Consider the following 17,615-nt stretch of genomic DNA (forward strand, 5'->3'; position numbering starts at 1 on the left):
CAAACCGGCTACGTCCAGAGCTGCCACGAGATTTTCGCCCATTATCGCATACACACCAGGCCTGGCTGAGGCCCACCGGCAGAAACCACTCGTCGGTCTGTTGTTCAATACCCCGCCACAACTCCTTTGCGCTGTGGGGCCTGTCCCCCCAAACATATGAGTTTCAGAATGGCCTGCTGACGTTTACCAGGGCTGTGCTGAAGTTGGTGGTGAAGGTGTGTGGCTGACGGATGAGCTGGTGGAAGCAGTGGAGGAGGAAGCCGAGTAGGAGGAGGAGGCTACAGGAGGCAGAGAATGATGCCTGCGATCCTAGGGGGCGGAAAGGAACGTGCGCCAAGGAACTGTCCGCCGGGGGCCCAGCCGCCACTACATTCATCCAGTGTGCAGTTAGTGAGATATAGCGTACCTGGCCGTGCTTACTGGTCCACGTACTCTGTGGTTAGGTGGACCCTTGCCACAAATGGCGTGCGCAGTGCACACTTGATTTTATCGGACACTTGCATGTGCAGGGAAGGCACGGCTGTCTTGGAGAAGTAGTGGCGGGCTGGGAACCACATACTGCGGGACAGCCATGGCCATCAGCTGTTTGAAGTGTCTAGTGTCCACCAGCCGGAATGACAGCATTTCAAAGGCCAGCAGTTTCGAAATGCTGGCGTTCAGGCCAAGGGCTCGAGGGTGACTCGGGGGAATTTGCGCTTCCTCTCTAAGGTTTGAGATATTGAGAGCTGAAACGCTGCTGTGTGATATAGTGGAGACGCTAGATGACGGTGGCGGTGGTGGTGGTGTCGGTATGTGGACATCCTCTGTTTGCTGACTCGGCAGTGGCAACATTCCTCTCGAGGCGGGAAGCGAGGCAGCAGCGGTAGAGGGAGCAGGGGAGCCTCAGCGAGTGCCTGGTTTTTAAGGTGTGTACCCCACTGCAGTTCATGCTTTGCATGTAGATGCCTGGTCATGCAGGTTGTGCTGAGGTTCAGAACGTTAATGCCTCGCCTCAGGCTCTGATGGCAGAGCGTGCAAGTCACTCGGGTCTTGTCGGTAGGACATTGTTTAAAGAAGTGCCATGCCAGGGAACTCTTTGAAGCTGCCTTTGTGGGGCTGGGTCCCTGTTGGCGATGTCCAGTAGCAGGCGAACTCTGGGGGCGGCGGCTCGTCTGCTTTGGCCCCCTGCTCCCTCTTTGGCTTCGCTGTTGTCTCGGTCTCACCACTACCTCTTCCTCTGAATTGTGAAAGTCATCGCCACGACCTTCAGTCCATGTGGGGTCTAAGACCTCATCGTCCTCTGCATCGTCTTCCACCCAGTCTCCCTCCCTGACCTCCTCCTGTTCAGTCTGCACACTGCAAAAAGACGCGGCAGTGGGCACCTGTGTTTCGTCATCATCAGAGAGTCGGTGACTCTGCTGTGGTGGTATTCCCATGTCCTCTTCATCTGGAGACATAAGTGGTTGTGCGTCAGTGCATGGTATGTCTTCCTCCACTGGGGAAGGGCTAGGTGGACGCCCCTGGGAAACCCTGGAAGCAGAGTCTTCAAACAGAAGAAGAGACTGCTGCATAACTTGTGGCTCAGACCGTTTCCCTGATATGCTTGGGGGTGATGTGACAGACTGATGGGCTTGGTTTTCAGGTGCCACCTGTGCGCTTTCCGCAGAAGACTGGGTGGAAGACCATGTGGTGAACGTGCTGGAAGCACTGACGGCCACCCAATCGATTAATGCCTGTACCTGCTCAGGCCTTACCATCCTAAGAGCGGCATTGGGCCCCACGAGATATTGCGGTACATTCTGCCGGCTAGTTGAGGGAGTTCGTTCCCTACTGTGTGCGCCTGGGGCCGAACGGCCACGTCCTCTACCAGCAACAGAGGCTCCACGGACACCACCACGACCGCGTCCTCGTCCCTTAATAGTATTTTTCTTCATTGTTGCGATTCAACTCGCACCACAATGAAATATATTATTTTTTATAAGCAAAATCCCCTCACTGGAATACTTTCAGTCTTTTGACTGTATGGATTACAGATGGAATGACTGTTATATGTGAGTACCGCTTTCTTTGACAGATTCTAGTATGGGTACATATATGTTTTCCCAACCCCAGCACATTAGTTTGCTAATTCCAGATGTATGAAACGCAGGCCTAACTGTATCTAGTATATTGAACGCCAGATAAACTAACTTGGCCTTTTTTAAATAAAAAAAATTCCCTCACTGGAATACTTTCAGTCTTTTGACTGTATGGATTACAGATGGAATGACTGTTATATGTGAGTACCGCTTTCTTTGACAGATTCTAGTATGGGTACATATATGTTTTCCCAACCCCAGCACATTAGTTTGCTAATTCCAGATGTATGAAACGCAGGCCTAACTGTATCTAGTATATTGAACGCCAGATAAACTAACTTGGCCTTTTTTAAATAAAAAAAAAATTCCCTCACTGGAATACTTTATGGCTTTTCACTGTATGGATTACAGATGGAATGACTGTTATATGTGAGTACCGCTTTCTTTGACAGATTCTAGTATGGGTACATATATGTTTTCCCAACCCCAGCACATTAGTTTGCTAATTCCAGATGTATGAAACGCAGGCCTAACTGTATCTAGTATATTGAACGCCAGATAAACTAACTTGGCCTTTTTTAAATAAAAAAAAAATTCCCTCAATGGAATACTTTCAGTCTTTTGACTGTATGGATTACAGATGGAATGACTGTTATATGTGAGTACCGCTTTCTTTGACAGATTCTAGTATGGGTACATATATGTTTTCCCAACCCCAGCACATTAGTTTGCTAATTCCAGATGTATGAAACGCAGGCCTAACTGTATCTAGTATATTGAACGCCAGATAAACTAACTTGGCCTTTTTTAAATAAAAAAAATTCCCTCACTGGAATACTTTCAGTCTTTTGACTGTATGGATTACAGATGGAATGACTGTTATATGTGAGTACCGCTTTCTTTGACAGATTCTAGTATGGGTACATATATGTTTTCCCAACCCCAGCACATTAGTTTGCTAATTCCAGATGTATGAAACGCAGGCCTAACTGTATCTAGTATATTGAACGCCAGATAAACTAACTTGGCCTTTTTTAAATAAAAAAAATCCCCTCACTGGAATACTTTCAGTCTTTTGACTGTATGGATTACAGATGGAATGACTGTTATATGTGAGTACCGCTTTCTTTGACAGATTCTAGTATGGGTACATATATGTTTTCCCAACCCCAGCACATTAGTTTGCTAATTCCAGATGTATGAAACGCAGGCCTAACTGTATCTAGTATATTGAACGCCAGATAAACTAACTTGGCCTTTTTTAAATAAAAAAAATCCCCTCACTGGAATACTTTCAGTCTTTTGACTGTATGGATTACAGATGGAATGACTGTTATATGTGAGTACCGCTTTCTTTGACAGATTCTAGTATGGGTACATATATGTTTTCCCAACCCCAGCACATTAGTTTGCTAATTCCAGATGTATGAAACGCAGGCCTAACTGTATCTAGTATATTGAACGCCAGATAAACTAACTTGGCCTTTTTTAAATAAAAAAAATCCCCTCACTGGAATACTTTCAGTCTTTTGACTGTATGGATTACAGATGGAATGACTGTTATATGTGAGTACCGCTTTCTTTGACAGATTCTAGTATGGGTACATATATGTTTTCCCAACCCCAGCACATTAGTTTGCTAATTCCAGATGTATGAAACGCAGGCCTAACTGTATCTAGTATATTGAACGCCAGATAAACTAACTTGGCCTTTTTTAAATAAAAAAAATTCCCTCACTGGAATACTTTCAGTCTTTTGACTGTATGGATTACAGATGGAATGACTGTTATATGTGAGTACCGCTTTCTTTGACAGATTCTAGTATGGGTACATATATGTTTTCCCAACCCCAGCACATTAGTTTGCTAATTCCAGATGTATGAAACGCAGGCCTAACTGTATCTAGTATATTGAACGCCAGATAAACTAACTTGGCCTTTTTTAAATAAAAAAAATCCCCTCACTGGAATACTTTCAGTCTTTTGACTGTATGGATTACAGATGGAATGACTGTTATATGTGAGTACCGCTTTCTTTGACAGATTCTAGTATGGGTACATATATGTTTTCCCAACCCCAGCACATTAGTTTGCTAATTCCAGATGTATGAAACGCAGGCCTAACTGTATCTAGTATATTGAACGCCAGATAAACTAACTTGGCCTTTTTTAAATAAAAAAAATTCCCTCACTGGAATACTTTCAGTCTTTTGACTGTATGGATTACAGATGGAATGACTGTTATATGTGAGTACCGCTTTCTTTGACAGATTCTAGTATGGGTACATATATGTTTTCCCAACCCCAGCACATTAGTTTGCTAATTCCAGATGTATGAAACGCAGGCCTAACTGTATCTAGTATATTGAACGCCAGATAAACTAACTTGGCCTTTTTTAAATAAAAAAAAAATTCCCTCACTGGAATACTTTATGGCTTTTCACTGTATGGATTACAGGTGGACTGGTATTAGTAGGGGTGACACAAGCACACCCAAGTCCCTGATGTAGGATTTCTATGGCACAGACCACTATTACAAGTGATTAATGGACGTTGGGAGAGATTGTGCTGCAGCACTAGTCCCAAGATGGCCGCCGCCTATCAGCCCAGTAACATGTGCCACAAAATGGTATGCACAACCTTTAAAAAAAATAGCCTTGGACTGTGCTGCTAAATCGCTATTGGTCTGAATCCCAGGTGTAGATGTCTGACTTGTTTGGAGCTTTGGAATGCACACTGTGGCAGCTTCTGCTGCAGCACTACAAGTCGCAAAATGGCGGCCGGCGGTCAGCCCAGGTACATGTGGATGGAAAAATCACTCTGGCCACTCTAAAAATAGCCAATCCCTATCAAAAAAGCAGCTCAGCTGCAGTTGTTCAGATAAATCACAGGTGGAGGAGAGAAATTTGCTTCCAGTTATTCAATTATCCCTGCCTATTCTCGCCCTAGCATCAGCTGCGTCTATCCCTGTTCTATTCACATCGGGAGTGAGCACGTCCCGACGTGCGCACAAGCTTATAAAGAGGCTGAGTCACATGCTGCACTTGGCCAATCACAGCCTTGCCAATAGTAGGCATGGCTGCGATGGCATCTTAGGGCAAGTAGTATGATGCATGTTGATTGGCTGCTTTGCAGCCTTTCAAAATGCGCCAAAATACATGCCGAACGACGAACCCGAACCCGAACTTTTACGAAAAAGTTCGGGTTCGGGTCCGTGTCACGAACACCCCAAAATTCGGTACGGACCCGAACTATGCTCGAACTGTTCGCTCAACACTATTTAAAACAGTAAAACAATTTTTTCTCTGTAATATAATTGCAGTTGCCTGCCAGCGTGTGTCAGGCCCACAGCGTGTACTGTGCCCACTGCCAGTGCCCACCACTCATATCTGGTGGCACAGTAGCTTGCATTTAAAACAGTAAAACAATTTTTTCTCTGTAATATAATTGCAGTTGCCTGCCAGCGTGTGTGTCAGGCCCACAGAGTGTACTGTGCCCACTACTGCCAGTGCCCACCACTCATATCTGGTGTCACAGTAGCTTGCATTTAAAACAGTAAAAAAAATATCTCTGCAATATAATTGCAGTTGCCTGCCAGCGTGTGTCAGGCCCACAGAGTGTACTGTGCCCACTACTGCCAGTGCCCACCACTCATATCTGGTGTCACAGTAGCTTGCATTTAAAATAGTAAAAAACAAATTCTCTGTAATATAATTGCAGTTGCCTGCCAGCGTGTGTCAGGCCCACAGCGTGTACTGTGCCCACTACTGCCAGTGCCCACCACTCATATCTGGTGTCACAGTAGCTTGCATTTAAAACAGTAAAAAAAAAAATCTCTGTAATATAATTGCAGTTGCCTGCCAGCGTGTGTCAGGCCCACAGTGTGTACTGTGCCCACTACTGCCAGTGCCCACCACTCATATCTGGTGTCACAGTAGCTTGCATTTAAAACAGTAAAACAATTTTTTCTCTGTAATATAATTGCAGTTGCCTGGCAATGTGTGTGTCAGGCCCACAGAGTGTACTGTGCCCACTAATGCCATTTCCCACCACTCAAATCTGGTGTCACAGTAGCTTGCATTTAAAACAGTAAAACAATTTTTTCTCTGTAATATACAGTTGTTTTCAAAATTATTCAACCCCCAGTTTGAGTGTTTTGGCCAGTTTGACATTGATTTTGATCATTTCAGTCATCTTGTTTACAATTAAATCAAAGAGGAACTTGTAAGTCAGACAAATATAACATAACATTTATAATGAAATAACGACAAATGTCTTTTCTGTGCTCACATCATTATCAGTTTTATTCAACCCCCAAGTGACATTCAATCTTAGTACTTAGTACAACATCCTTTTCCAGTTATAACAGCTTTTAAACGTGAAGCATAGCTTGACACAAGTGTCTTGCAGCGATCTACGGGTATCTTCGCCCATTCTTCATGGGCAAAAGCCTCCAGTTCAGTCACATTCTTAGGCTTGCGCGCTGCAACTGCTTTCTTTAAGTCCCACCAGAGGTTCTCAATCGGATTTAAGTCTGGTGACTGCAATGGCCACTTCAAAATGTTCCAGCCTTTAATCTGCAACCATGCTCTAGTGGACTTGGAGGTATGCTTGGGATCATTGTCCTGTTGAAAGGTCCAACGTCTCCCAAGCCTCAGGTTTGTGACGAACTGCATCATATTTTCATCCAATATCTCCTGGTACTGAAGAGAATTCATGGTACCTTGCACACGCTGAAGCTTCCCTGTACCTGTAGAAGCAAAACAGCCCCAAAGCATGATTGACCCCCCACCATGCTTCACAGTAGGCAAGGTGTTCTTTTCTTCATAGGCCTTGTTCTTCCTCCTCCAAACATAGCGTTGATCCATGGGCCCAAACAGTTCTAATTTTGTTTCATCAGTCCACAGAACACTATCCCAAAACTTTTTGGTTTGTCCACATGACTTTTGGCATACTGCAGTCGACTCTTCTTATTCTTTGGAGACAGCAAGGGGGTGCGCCTGGGAGTTCTGGCATGGAGGCCTTCATTACGCAGTGTGCGCCTTATTGTCTGAGTTGAAACTTCAGTACCCACATCTGACAAATCTTTTTTCAGTTCCTCAGCAGTCACACGGGGACTTTTCTCCACTTTGTGCTTCAGGTAGCGCACAGCAGTCGAAGTCAGCATCTTCTTTCTGCCATGACCAGGTAGCGTTTCAACAGTGCCCTTTGCCTTGAATTTGCGAATGATGCTTCCTATGGTGTCTCTTGGTATGTTTAACATCTTTGCAATCTTCTTATAGCCATTGCCCTTCCTGTGAAGAGAAATCACCTCTTCTCTTGTCTTCCTGGACCATTCTCTTGACTTCACCATGTTTGTAAAACACACCAGTAAATGTCTAGAAGGAGCTGAGTATCAGATTCCTTTTAAATCTGCCTAATTGGTGCTTATTATGTTTGATTGCTGCTCCTTGACATCCACAGGTGTTTTCAATACCTGATTGAAAACACTTGAATGAACCTCTGTTCTTAAGAGTGGTAGTCTTTAAGGGGTTGAATAATTGTGTCAATGAAGAAATCACAAAAAAAAATTTAATACTGTATTACAAAAACAATTGATGTCATTTTTGTTGCATTTGGTTCTTTAAAAAGTCCTTGTAAGATTTCATTCTGAACACAATTACAAATGTACACTAAATTCCCTAAAACCCATTACAGCATTGGGGGTTGAATAATTTGGAACACAACTGTAATTGCAGTTGCCTGCCAGCGTGTGTCAGGCGCACAGAGTGTACTGTGCCCACTACTGCCAGTGCCCACCACTCATATCTGGTGTCACAGTAGCTTGCATTTAAAACAGTAAAAAAAAAATCTCTGTAATATAATTGCAGTTGCCTGCCAGCGTGTGTGTCAGGCCCACATAGTGTACTGTGCCCACTACTGCCAATGCCCACCACTCATATCTGGTGTCACAGTAGCTTGCATTTAAAACAGTAAAAAAAAAAATCTCTGTAATATAATTGCAGTTGCCTGCCAGCGTGTGTCAGGCCCACAGCGTGTACTGTGCCCACTACTGCCAGTGTCCACCACTCATATCTGGTGTCACAGTAGCTTGCATTTAAAACAGTAAAATAATTTTTTCTCTGTAATATAATTGCAGTTGCCTGCCAGCGTGTGTGTCAGGCCCACAGCGTGTACTGTGCCCACTACTCATATCTGGTGTCACAGTAGCTTGCATTTAAAACAGTAAAAAAAAAAATATCTCTGCAATATAATTGCAGTTGCCTGCCAGCGTGTGTCAGGCCCACAGAGTGTACTGTGCCCACTACTGCCAGTGCTCACCACTCATATCTGGTGTCACAGTAGCTTGCATTTAAAACAGTAAAACTATTTTTTCTCTGTAATATAATTGCAGTTGCCTGCCAGCGTGTGTCAGGCCCACAGCGTGTACTGTGCCCACTACTGCCAGTGCCCACCACTCATATCTGGTGTCACAGTAGCTTGCACACATAGTACCACTAATCTAAAAAAAAATGACAGGCAGAGGCAGGCCACCCCGCTGTGATTTCCTTTGGCCCTAGAATAATGCCCAGTGTTCAGAGGCCACGTAACCTGAACTCGAAAAGTTCTGAGGACATAGTTGACTGGCTAACACAGGACACCCAATCTTCTACAGCTTCCACTGGGAACCTTGACGCACCATCCTCCTCCAGCTCAGCTTCGGGCACCTCTCAAGTTACCACTCGCCCGCCTGCCGCCACCACCAACACTAGCATCACAGCTGCTTCACTTGATCTGTCAGAGTAGTTATTTACACATCAGTTGGAAGAAATGAGTGATGCGCAACCATTATTGCCAGAGGATGTAGATAACAGGGATATGTCTCAGTCAGGCAGCATTACACACATGGACGTATGGTGTGATGATGATGATGATGTTGTACCCGCTGCTGCTTCCTTTTCTGAGTTGTCAGATACAAGTGAAGCGGTTGATGATGACGATGTGTCCGTGGATGTCACGTGGGTGCCCACTTGAAGAGAAGAAGAACAGGGGGAAAGTTCAGATGGGGAGACAGAGAGGAGGAGGAGACGAGTTGGAAGCAGGGGGAGGTCGTCGCAAGGAGCTAGTGGCACAGTCAGACAGCATGCATCGGCACCTGGGGTCAGCAAGACAGCACGCCAATCAACGCATGCTGTTGCCACCACCAGAATGTCGTCATTGCAAAGCTCAGCAGTGTGGCATTTTTTTTGTGTGTCTGCCTCTGATAACAGCGATGCCATTTGCAACCTGTGCCAAAAGAAACTGAGTCGTGGGAAGTCCAACACCCATCTAGGTACAACTGCTTTGCGAAGGCACATGATCTCACATCACAAACGCCTATGGGATCAACACATGATGAGTACAAGCAGCACATAAACTCAAAGCCACCATCCTCCTCTTGGTCCAGCATCTTCAGCCACGTCAACCACTGCTGTCCTCCTTGCCCGTTCTCAACCATCTGCCACTCCGCCTCTCACCTTCAGCAGTTCCTGCTCATCTGCCCACAGTCAGGTGTCTGACAAGCAAATGTTTGAGCGTAAGAAGCCAATGTCACAGAGTCACCCCCTTGCCCGGCGTCTGACAGCTGGCTTGTCGGAACTCTTAGCCCGCCAGCTTTTACCATACAAGCTGGTGGAGTCTGAGGCCTTCAAAAAATTTTTAGCTATTGGGACACCGCAGTGGAAGGTACCCGGACGAAATTTTTTTTCACAAAAGGCAATCCCCAACCTGTACTCTATTGTGGAAAAGGAAGTCATGGCATGTCTGGCACACAGTGTTGGGGCAAGGGTCCATCTGACCACTGATACCTGGTCTGCAAAGCACGGTCAGGGCAGGTATATCACGTACACTGCGCATTGGGTAAACCTGCTGACGGCTGCCAAGCATGGAATGCGTGGCTCTGCAGAGGAGTTGGTGACACCACCACGACTTGCAGGCAGGCCTGCTGCCAACTCCTCTACTCCTCCTACTCCATCCTCTTCGCTAACCTCCTCAGCTGAGTCCTCTTCTGCTGCTGCGTCTTTCTCCACATCAACTGCACCCCCACAGCTCCCCAGGGGCTATTCCACATCCCGGATACGACAGTGTCACGCCGTCTTGGGGTTGACTTGCCTGAAAGCAGAGAATCACACCGGACCAGCACTCCTGTCCACCCTGAACGCACAGGTGGGTCAGTGGCTGACTCCGCACCAACTGGAGATCGGCAAAGTGGTGTGCGACAACGGAAGCAATTTGTTGGCGGCATTGAATTTGGGCAAGTTAATATATGTGCCGTGCATGGCACATGTGTTGAATCTGATCGTACAACGCTTTGTGCATAAGTACCCAGGCTTACAGGACGTCCTCAAGCAGGCCAGGAAGGTGTGTGGCCATTTCAGGCGTTCCTACACAGCCATGGCGCACTTTTCCGATATTCAGCGGTGAAACAACATTCCAGTGAGGCGCTTGATTTGCGACAGCCCGACACGTTGGAATTCAACACTCCTAATGTTCGACCGCCTGCTCCAACAAGAAAAAGCCATCAACGAGTATTTGTATGACCGGGGTGCTAGGACAGCCTCTGCAGAGCTGGGTATTTTTTTGCCACGTTACTGGACGCTCATGCGCAATGCCTGTAGGCTCATGCGTCCTTTTGAGGAGGTGACAAACCTAGTCAGTTGCACCGAAGGCACCATCAGCGACATCATCCCATTTGTTTTCTTCCTGGAGCGTGCCCTGCGAAGAGTGCTGGATCAGGCCATAGATGAGCGTGAAGAGGAAGAGTTGTGGTCACCATCACCACCAGAAACAGCCTTATCAGCATCGCTTGCTGGACCTGCGGCAACGCTGGAAGAGGAGTCTGAGGAAGAGGAGTCAGAGGGGGAATGTGGCTTTGAGGAGGAGGAAGACCAACCACAGCAGGCATCCCAGGGTGCTCGTTGTCACCTATCTGGTACCTGTGGTGTTGTACGTGGCTGGGGGGAAGAACAGACCTTCAATGAGATCAAAAGAAATGGACGGCACTGTGCTTACTTTAAAGTCCGGGTGCACGGTCAATAGGTCGGATCCCCACAGACATATAATAACGAGACCGGCACTCCGTAATTTCTTACGTATGGGTGACGAATAAAGAAGTTTTCTACTCTGCAAAGATATTACGGCGTGCCGGTCTCGTTATTATACTTCAATGAGATCAGTGAGGACGAGGAACGGGACATGAGTAGCTCGGCATCCAACCTTGTGCAAATGGGGTCTTTCATGCTGTCATGCCTGTTGAGGGACCCTCATATAAAATGGCTGAAGGAGAACGACCTGTACTGGGTGGCCACGCTACTAGACCTTCGGTATAAGCAGAAAGTGGCTGAAATGTTACCGAATTACCGAAAGTCGGAAAGGATGCAGCAGTTCCAAAACAAGTTAAAAAGTATGCTTTACACAGCGTATAAGGGTGATGTCACAGCACAACGAGAATCTAACAGGGGAAGAGGTGAAAGTAATCCTCCTCCTACCATGACCACGACGGCAAGGACAGGACGCTTTACAGACGTGTTGTTGATGGAGGACATGCAGAGCTTTTTAAGTCCTACGCATCGCCACAGCCCTTCGGGGTCCACCCTCAGAGAACGACTCGACTGACAGGTAGCAGACTTCCTTGCCTTAACTGCAGATATCGACACTCTGAGGATCGATGAACCCCTTGACTACTGGGTGTGCAGGCTTGACCTGTGCCCTGAGCTATCCTAATTTGTGATAGAACTTCTGGCCTGCCCCGTTTCAAGTGTCCTGTCAGAAAGGACCTTCAGCACAGCAGGAGGTATTGTCACTGAGAAGAGAAGTCGCCTAGGTCAAAAAAGTCTAGATTACCTCACCTTTATTAAGATGAAGGAGGCATGGATCCCGAAGGGACTGACAGTGGGGGATGCATTTGACTAAAAAAGGCCTGATGAGATGCCTTGGGCTAAAAATGGTCCACACGCTGTTGTATTTAATCTCTGCATGCCGGATGACTTGCGTGACTTCTCCGCCACCAACTAGGGTTCAAGCCGCAATGTTTTAGTGCACTTTCTGCCTGGAAAACATCAATTTTTCCGGCTGCAACAATACCTAATTTTTCATGCATGTGTACATGCCTAATTTTTCTGGCCTCTGGTGCTGCACTGTGGCTGCAATAGCAAAACAAAAAAAAAGGCACATACATGTGTCAATTCCCCTTCGTGATCGTTACCTTGTTGTGGTGAAGGGGCTTGCGTATCACAATGAAGCGATCACCTCTATGAGGTGTTGGCATGGCAATGTTGGCAAACCCAGATGATAAGGTCGTTGCTTCATTGTGAACAGACCAAAAGCGATCGGCTGGATAATTTTGCATAGAAAAAACATGAATTTTCTTTGTGATCATCTAAGGTGATCATTAAAGCCTACTAGGCCAACAATGGGCCCACACTGCAGAATCATTGTTTTCTGGGTCACTTAACTGTCACTGAACTACCTCAGCACGACCATAGGCTTTGAAAAACCGGCATCGCCTGCAATCTCCCAAACGTGCGCACGAGCACAGTCATCACTACACCAAGATTGACGCATAGAGGAATAAAATTTATGTCATGAGTGTGTCAACTATTGACAACTCTTTGCGGTTGTCTAAAATCTATTCGATACACGTCCTCTGATAGGAGACATAACAGGGATTAAATTGATAAGAATAGTACTACTTAACACACCACTCATATAGGGTGGCACATTACATTGCACGGCGCACGCGCAGTGCCCCAAATTGGAAGTAGGAGGACCAACCAAGCATCTTTTTCCATCTCCCGGTTCCTAAAATCTATTCCATACACCGGCCCCTGATAGGGGACGTAACAGGGATTAAACTGATAGGAATAGTACTACTTAACATACCACTCATATAGGGTGGCACAGTACATTGCACGGCGCACGCGCAGTGCCCCAAATTGGAAGTAAGAGGACCGACCAAGCATCTTTTTCCATCTCCCAGTTCCTAAAATCTATTCCAAACAACGGCCCCTGATAGGGGACAAAACAGAGATTAAACTGGTAAGACCAGATTTTTTTTATTTAAAAAAAAAGAGGACAGCCTCTGCAGAGCTGGGTGTTTTTTGGCTGGGTTACTGAATGCTCATGCACAATGGCTGTAGGCTCATGCGTCCTTTTGCGGAGGTGACAAACCTGGTCAGTCAAACCCAAGGCAACATCATCGACCTCATCCCATATGCGTTTTTTCTGGAGCGTGCCCTGCGAAGAGTGCTGGATCAGGCCGTAGATGAGCATGAAAAGGAAGAGTTGTGGTCACCATCACCACCAGAAGCAGCCTTGTCGTCGTCGATTGCTGGACCTGCGGCAACGCAGAGAGAGGAGTCTGAAGAAGAGGAGTCAGAGGAGGAAGGTGGCTTTGAGGAGGTGGAAGACCAACCACAGCAGGCGTCCCAGGGGGCTTGTTGTCACCTTTCGGAGACCCTTGGTGTTGTACGTGGCTGGGGGGAGGAAGAGACCTTCAATGACATCAGTGAGTACAAGGAACAGGACATGGCTAGCTTGGTATCCAACCTTAGTGCAAATGGGGAGTTAGCGGTTGTGCAAATTGACTGTTTGCGGTGCGTTAAACGGGGAGTTTGGTCTGTCATAGTTTGGTCTGTCACTGTGAAGCGGGCGTAACCCTTACACTACCTGATCGATACAACATCATGCCTGATGTTTTAAAGCACGTTATTCCAAACAATTTAGGAATGTTAGGTGATTTATGCCCTTTATGGATTAAAACCCGACTCTGCGTCAACTACGTAATTTTCAATGGGAGTTTTGCCATGGATCCCCCTCCGGCATGCCACAGTCCAGGTGTTAGTCCCCTTGAAACAACTTTTCCATCACTATTGTGGCCAGAAAGAGTCCCTGTGGGTTTTAAAATTTGCCTGCCTATTGAAGTCTATGGCGGTTCGCCCGGTTCGCCCGTTCGCGAACATTTGCGGAAATTCGCGTTCGCCGTTCGCGAACGGAAAATTTTATGTTTGCGACATCTCTAATACAGTATATGAAGTAAAGTTGAAGTATATAAATATATAATATAGAAGTTATTTATATAATAAAGAAGTTATTTGAAGCATTTGGTGTGCTCTTTAAACCTACTGTTTCCATAGAACGGCGCTAGAGGAATTACAGAGTAATAGTCTGGTTAGACTAAAAGTCAGAAATATCAAAATTCTTCTAATGCCACACCGCAAAAGGCACTTCATAGTGCTGCACCTGCCACAGTAGAACTATTGCCCTCAGAGGGCGAAGAGATATCGCTCATCAACTTGCACAGTAAAGAGCGCTGTAGAGCAGCAGAGCGCCAGCATATACCGCCGTGCAGCAACTGTTCCCTGAGTGAGCAAGCAAAGACACCTCAGCGGAGCTACCATAAAGGCCATAGAACGTGTGCATTAGTCAAACTGCAGCCGACTCTTAAAGTGGCAGAATGGCAAAGGCAAGATAGTCAGAGAAAGAGCGCCAACCCTCCTGCGATCTCTAGAGAGAGAAAGAGACGCATGGTGGGAGGCCAAAGTCCAGTGCTAGAGTGCCTGCACCGCTATCCACGGAGAGACCACGTACTGAAGTCAGCTAGTTTCCAGCCACTAGGCCCAAAGCCTGCAGCAGCGTATCCAAGCCAGCACATTGCAAGTCATCACAGATCATCACAAGTCATTACAAAGCATCGCAAGTCTGCACAAAGCATTGCAAGTCTGCACAGAGCATCGCAAGTCAGCACAGAGCATCGCATCACATCAAGAAAATACAAGTCTCCTTTAAGACAGACATTTGTTCCAGCAACCTTCAGATCGCAGTATCCCGCTCTTCAGAATAAGGTTAGAGCTTTTCTTTTACTACTTATCATTGCATATAGACTTTGGCATAAAGAGAAATTTTTTTGTTCAGATAAAGACTTTAAAGTAAAACAAAGGACAGTTTGTAGTACACAAGTCATTTATTTCTGCAATTGTCAGTATTGCATTTAAAGTGAAAGGACTCTTAATATTCGCATTGATTGTCAGTATTGCATTTAAAGTAAAATGTCTGAGCCTAGTATTACCATGCCACTGTTAGAGGATCCAAAGATAGATAGAGTAGAAGTTGAAGAGCAAGGGACCCTGTCTGAGGTAGAAGAGTCTGATATAGCATTAGTCTTTCCTCAAACAAATATAGCCCAAGCAGATGAACTAAGACGTTCATCACTTGCCAGAAAACCAACCCCACAGATGCTGGAAAATTTGGAGCAAGAAGCAGCACTGAAAGGAAAAAAGATCGACAGAATGTATGATAAATGGAAATTATACATTAAAGACATTCATAAAAAGCTAAAGCAAGAAAGTATAAAAGTGAACTTGAGTAATATGGTAGAGACGGTAGAAGAATCTGAATCAGAGCTTATGGCAGCATATGTCAACCTGCGGTCATTTACGACACCTTCCCAGGATCTTGTAAGAAACATGGACGCGTACTGTGGTCACTAAAGATTTGGTAAAGCTCATGAGAGAACTATCATCTGCAGAAAACTATGATAAAGTTAAAGCAAGAAGTAGAATGAATTAGCTTTTTATGAGAGACTATGCTAGGTCCTTAGGTGGTACCACAATCTCAAGTGTGACTTCCTTCGCTAGCAGAAGTGCCACCCATATATCAGAGTCCTCAAATACTTCAGCCAAAAAAAAGGAATTAGCTGAACAACTTGCTGTCAAGAGAGCAGAAATTGAAATGGAAGCTTCCATCGAGGCGCAGTGCCAACTGATGGCTGAAAAGGAAGCTGAAAAGGATGCACAACGCCATCAGATGGAAGCTGAAATCGAGGCACAGCACCAACAGATGAAAAGTCTTGAAAGGCAGAAAGAAGTTAAGATCATAGAAGCCAGATTTAGAGTACATGAGGAGGATATGAGTCAGAGTAGTCATAGGTTCAAATCTGTTCTAAGTGAAGAAACAGACTCCTACTTTCCTTCATATGCCCAGGGGAATGGAAGGAAATCTCCAGCATGTAGTGACGAAATAAGTCATTATCCTTCCATCCCTGCTCAGAAGGACAAAGAGAGGCCTAGTTTAGTGTTAAGAAAAAGGTGTGTGGATTTACCTTCTATCTCTAACGGAAAAGATAAAGAAAAGGACTCGCCTAATTCAGAAGTAAGTGAGAAAATAGAACCAGATGATTCTATTCCTAGATGCCATGGCAATGCTCAGGAGAGTGTTACAACCATTGTCCCAGCAAGACCAAAGAGAACAGTCCTAGCTAGACTTCCCGTTCCGGAACTCACTGTATTTTCAGGAGATGTACTGAAGTTCATAGAGTGGAAGGCAAGTTTTGAAATGATCATTGAGCATCATTGCTTCAGTCCAGTTGACAAGTTATTCTACCTTCAGAGATGTTGGTGGAGAAGCCAAGGAAGTTCTTGAAGTTAACTTCTATAGAAAAAATGAAGAAGCCTACAAACAAGCTTGGGAAAAATTGAATGCAAGATATGGTCATCCTTTCTTGGCACAAAGAGCCTTTAAGAGAGAAGCTGAATAACTGGCCTAAAATAGTTCCTTAAGAACACTTCAGACTCCAAAAGTATGGTGACTTCCTGCAAGCATGCAGCAATGCCATCCCACATGTTCAAGGACTGGAAGTACTGAACGACTATCTAGAAAACCACAGGATGCTAACTAAGCTACTTAAAGAGGTGGCTTCTAGATGGAATCGCTCTGTGACTAAACAGTTAGCTCTAGGTAATAACTACCCAAGTGTTAAAAAGTTCTCTGAGTTTGTCAATGAGGAAGCACGGATAGCATGTAATCCAGTAACATTATCTTACCTCTTAAAATTCTTAGAAGAAAGGCCTGCAAGAGAGTTTAGACGTGCAAGAGCAACTAGCTTTGCAACCAACACAGCAGCTAAAGGTCCAGATACCTAACCTACGAGAGCAAGTCCAAAGTCACTACTGGGATCAGTAGAGAGACAGAACCGACAAATTTTCAGACTACCTTCAAATGTATATTCTGTGGAGAGAACCACTCCATACACAAGTGCCAACAATTGAAGGAGAAGTCCCCAGATGAAAAGAAAAAAATTGTACTGGATAACCAACTGTGTTTTGGATGTCTAAGAAAAGGCCATGTTACTAAGGAGTGTAAGAAAAAGGCCATATGCAGCGTTTGCAAAGGACGCCATCCTACACCACTACATGAAGAACGTCCAAAGAAAGATAAATACTCAATACCTAAAAATACTGAGGAAGGAAAAAAAGTATTGGTATTCTCTTGCAGAGTGAGGGAAGGAGAAAGCAATGGCACATCAATGGTTGTACCAGTGTGCATTTCATATCCTAAAAGGAGGAACAAGAAGGTATACGCCTATGCACTACTGGATGCCCAGAGTGACGTTACCTTCATTGATCAAGAAATCTGCAACAAATTACAAGTGGCTACAGAACCAGTGAAGCTTAAACTCACTATAATGACGGGGAGAGACACATTAGTGAACAGTCAAAGGGTCAAAGGACTGAGAGTTAGAGGACTTCATTTAAACTGCACATT

Source organism: Bufo bufo, chromosome 5, assembly GCF_905171765.1.
Source record: "Bufo bufo chromosome 5, aBufBuf1.1, whole genome shotgun sequence".
Lineage (NCBI taxonomy): Eukaryota > Metazoa > Chordata > Amphibia > Anura > Bufonidae > Bufo > Bufo bufo.